We start from the raw sequence: 5,006 nt of genomic DNA, 5'->3' as shown, positions 1-5,006 counted from the left end.
TTTCGTCCTCGAGATCCCCCAGAATAGTATAAGGGATCGACGCTTTTATATACATACACACCCCGCCGTGTATTGCTTCTTTCCTGTCCCTTCTAATGAGGTTGAAACCATTTATTGCCACTACAGAGTCGGAAATATGGCTTTGAAGCCAGGTTTCAGTTATGCAAACTACATCGACATTTGCATTAATAACAACACTGTTCACTTCGTCGATCTTTGGAGCCAAGGACATGACATTCGAAAGGAAAAGCGAAGGAACGAACTGCGGGGATGCCGCTGGTTTTGCAATAGATGTTTTAGAAACCGTAGTTTGACTTTGAATAGTGATCAGATTAAGACTAGGCTTCCTGGCCAATGTTTGTTGAATATTATTTGAAGCACTCGCATCTTCCCAACATCGTCGTGAATAAATAGTAGGGATAGCTTGGTTATTTGTCCGTAAACAAAGCTTTGAAGAAAAACCAGAGCGTCTGCCACGATATTTAAAAATCCCCAGTGATTTCAGGCGGTAGTAGAGAAAATTGTTAGACAATCTATGGTTCTGAGCGCGAATAGAAAATAGCTCTTCCCGGGTGTAAACCTTGCGGACGAACACGTTTACCACCTTCACAAGTTGTTTTAGTTGGAAATGACATTGCAAGCGACCAGTAGTCAAGCGGTTAAAATCGCCAGTAATAATTAGCCCGCAGTTAGGAAACATGGTTTCTGCTACTGTCAAACTGTCAAATAGATGATTGATTAGCTTCTGACCATCGGACTCCGCCGGGCTTGTCCGGCCGGGGTAGTAAACAACAGCTAAAATCACTCGCGAAAAACCGCGAGTAGATCTTGAGGGCATCAAGAAGAACAAGAGTTTATACGATACATCCCCCATACATGGGCCTCTTTCCATGATAATCTTTTTCAATCTAATTTTAGCTCGTAGTCAAGCTGCGAGGCTATTTTAGGAAAGACACCTGATTGGTCAATTGTAATGTCGTAATGACGTAATGACCGCATACTGAGAAATTAAAGCCGATCACATCTTCAAATTTCGATTTAGGCGACGGCGAGAAAAGTTTTCGCAAGTTTCTTCACAATGACATCTGATCCTCTGACCATGGACCGCGCGGCCATGGGGACGAAACTAAAAATAACTTTCACAGCGTGGCGCAAAGCTTGAAAATAAATTGAAAAAGATTATCATAGGGCACGGGGATGTGTTCTCTCACTTGATAGTCTCTTGCCTACTTCCATTCTTCCTTGGAGCGCATAACATTTTATTTAAAGTTCAAGCAATTTTTTACTAGTGTGGAAGAAAAGTGAAGCAAATTAGCCGAAATCGTCTTTACTAAGGTTAAAAAGCTCATTAACATGCTTTGGGACACTTTTCAGCAAAAACGCAAACAAAAACAATTAAATAAAAAAATTGGGGTCAGTTCCATGGACCCGGTCCAAAAGGGGGTTCCTTTCCCCCTCATAAATTTATTTTCAAAACCCACTTTGTGCGATGCTTTCAAGTAGATTTCAAAACCTCCGTTTTCACCTTCCGTTCTCCTTTAACCATCTTGTTCAAATTCCCCGATGAAGTCTGCGTAATCAGGCGAAACCAGTCGGATTGACAAGATCTGTTGCTGTGCGCTGCTCATTGTTTTGTTTTTTTTTTTCGCTGTTTTCCCAAATGGTAAGTGAAGTTATGTTGATTTATTCGAAAAATCACTTGCAAATATGACTAAAGCTACTTATCAAAACACCAGAAAGCTGTGTAGTTGTGTGTTTTGAAGAAAACAGACCATGCAATTCGCCCCCGCGCGACAATTCGTGCCCACAAACGATGCCGAGTTGTGTCACTGACTCAGCTGCTTTTCAGAGGAGATTCAAGTTCTCTGTGCGTACTGCCTGAAAGCAACCCACAAGTCCACTTTCCCTGAATATATCTGGGCAATGGGTACAACAAAAAAAGATTATTTTCCTTCTCACCGAACGCACTGTACTAATCCATGATTACTCCTAGTACTATTACATTTTGAAGCTGTAAGGCGTAATTCCGTTTTAAAACGAATTGTTTTCCTAATTTTGCACAGGTAACGAATACACTGTTTGGATATTTTCCTCTCTGATCGTTTGATTTCTAATCAGACCACTCCAAGAGTGAGCTGTAATCTTATTGGGTAACTGCTAAAGATGTTAGAATGACAAGAAACCTGCGTGTCCGGTCTCGTCAGTATCAAAGCAATTAATAATTTTTCCAAATGGTCTTGATAGCACAGAATATTTTGACTCGGACCCTTATAAATGTTTGGTTACTTTCGTTTGTTTTTTGTGACAAGCGTCATTGACAACTTCCCGTTTTTGGTTTGGTTTTTTTTTGGTTTTTTTTAAAGTGTTGACTGGCTGTAAACAAACAGTGCGGATAACTTATTTGCCAGGGCAAATAACTTTTGTCGAGTAGGACAAATTCATTAAAAAAACAAACAAACAAAAAAAGGAGCCTGTGGCTTTCGAGAGGTGGTTGTCCTGTGCACGGTTATATGTTGGAAAAATCCACATTTCTGACATTCCTGTAAGGACACCAAAATGGCCACACCGCTTGAGTTTTGCAGGGGCATGTCAGTAAGTAAACTGGTACCGTTACTACTACGAAAATTACCGAACTGTGGAATGGGCTCAAATTTTTATATCGTCGCCACACCCACTTTTTGTTGCTGCCCCGCCCATTTTCATCGAAGAATTCAGTTGGTACTTAAAGTAACAAACTGAGCCTTACCCGGGTGGCAGACCGTAGTTTTGTCAACCGCAAAATTTCTTTATTCCCCTGGGTCCTGCATTGTCTCAGTCAGGTCCAATCACAGTCACACGTCCTTCGTGTTGACAAACTTCAAAAACACATTAGCGGAGCGAAAGCGTTGAAAGATGCGAGAATGAAAGTCGTAGAAAACAAACTTTTGCGCATTCATGCCGCTTTTATTAGTTAATAGCGCTTGTACGTAGTAGGCTGTTCGCAATCGTAACTGTCTTTATCAAGCCGTCAAGGAATTAAGATTAATTATGCAAATAAAATTTTTATTCCCCTGTGGTTTCCTGACACGACTGTTTCACTCAGATGCTAATAATTAAGTTTCACTGGCTTCAGTAAGTCCAGCCACAAAATATTCGAAGCACAGTATCCTACGAGAACAAAATTTATTTTTATGTCAATTCCTTGAAAGCCCGAGTCAATGCAGGCCCCAGGGGAATAAAAAAATTTGCGGTTGACAAACTATGGGAACAAATTTTATTTGCATAATTTAAAATATTAATTCCTTGACGGCTTGATAAAGACAGTTACGATTGCGAACAGCCTACTACGTACAAGTTCTATTTAACTAATAGAAGCGGCATGAATGCGCAAAAGTTTGTTTACTACGGCTTTCATACTTGCATCTTTCAACGCTTTCGCTCCGCGAATGTGATTTTGAAGTTTGTCAACACGAAGGAGGTGTGACTGGGATAATGCAGCCATGTCGGGACCCAGGGAAATTTTGCGGTTGACAAAACTACGGTCTGCCACCCCGGTAAGGCTCAGTTTGAATTATTCGACGAAAATGGGCGGGGCAGCAACAAAAAGTGGGTGTGGCGACGATATAAAAGTTTGAGCCCATTCCACAGTTCGGTGATTTTCGTAGTAAGACAGGTGACAAATTTGTGAGCATGTGAGCAGGCCATGTGAGCGCGTCTTCTTTCTTTGTGTTCGGAGCGCTAGCGTTGCATTTGGATTTACCTTTTTGCGGTGGAACGTTGAAGCTGGGTAAGTACTATATTCAATATTCCTTTCGAGTATGATGTTATTTAAACGTTTTGAGCTCAGCATTTATTAATATTGTCTACTTCATTCATCGGGGATAATACTTGAATCAGTTGCAAGTAGTTTGTTTACGCTGCCGATAAACGAGCAGACGAATGCAAATGTTTGCTTATTATGTTTGTGCCGCTTCCAGCCGAGAATAATGTATGTTAAATATACTTTTACAAATTAGCTTTTACGCTCAAACATTTGCAGTTAATGTGAGAATATTTAGCACGAAATTTGAAGGGTAAAAATTGTGAGCCTACGGAAACTGGCGCTGTCACGCAACGTATCAACAAAATCGCAGTTTGTACAGGGGACCACTTAGCTGGAATCGGACTTTGACATTATGAGATATGTCTGTAAAACCTTCGTTGCCGATCAGTTTAGCAATAGACCGGGGTTGAAAGTCAGATAGGGAAATCATTTATTTTAGTTATACATATTTACTTGACGGGCGTCGAACGCACTCTCATAATCTTTGATTACTACTAGTCCTCAGTACGGATCGACCCTTACTTTTGAATATACAACCACACACAACACACAACTGACATAACTGTAAAAGTTTAAAAGTGTAGTGCTAAACCGGCTGTGTCAGTTTCGCATTACATCGAAACACTCAAAGCAAAACAATGAACTAATTAAAATTTGTGTATTACACATATTGACCTTATTGCATAACATCCTGTAGATGTAAATTCCGTGAGGTAATCCCGTTTTAAAACAAGCTATCTTCCTATGAACGAAAAGCGTTGCTGCATTGCTGTGTTGCTGCGAACAGTAGCAGGACTCTCTTTCTCTTTCTAATCACGCTACTCCAAGAGCACTCTGTAATCCGATTGAGAGCTTGTTGCAGTGCTTGGAGGAACCACTTCAGCTGGTTTGCTGTACGGGAAACAGCGATAAATCCGATTGGAAAGAACTTGGGTAAGGCAACATTCTGGCAAGACTTTTTTCCGTTCGAAAAAAACTCTTTATCATTGTTTATTCCGGCGGAAGAGGTAGCGGTAACTTTTTCGCATTTCATTGGGCATTGCGGGTTTTACACTGGACGAAAAAACGGATTTTCACATATAGCAAATGTGGAGCAAATGCATGGCAAATGCTACGTTTGTGCACGTTTGCTTAGATTTGCTGAAAAGCAAAGATCACATTTGCCACAGTTTTTCCAGAAGGTTTAATTATCTAAACATATGCA

At 40.6% G+C, this 5,006-nt stretch overlaps 1 protein-coding gene across 5 annotated transcripts in view; it reads left to right on the top strand.

Annotated features, from left to right (window-relative positions):
* The first annotated feature begins 3,630 nt into the window (after positions 1–3,630).
* Positions 3,631–5,006, top strand: part of LOC138016589 (very long chain fatty acid elongase 4-like) — a 58,886-nt gene continuing 57,510 nt past the window's right edge. For 2 of the 5 annotated variants that reach the window (XM_068863760.1, XM_068863762.1), the window contains exon 1: positions 3,632–3,766. The gene's annotated coding sequence lies outside the window, so the exon portion shown is untranslated. Of the gene's footprint in view, positions 3,767–5,006 lie in introns of all 5 variants that reach the window. The other 3 variants (XM_068863763.1, XM_068863761.1, XM_068863764.1) reach the window with 3 other exon arrangements.

Source organism: Montipora capricornis, chromosome 9 (genome assembly GCF_036669925.1).
Source record: "Montipora capricornis isolate CH-2021 chromosome 9, ASM3666992v2, whole genome shotgun sequence".
Classification (NCBI taxonomy): Eukaryota; Metazoa; Cnidaria; class Anthozoa; order Scleractinia; family Acroporidae; genus Montipora; species Montipora capricornis.
This window is presented reverse-complemented; position numbering and strand designations above follow the sequence as displayed.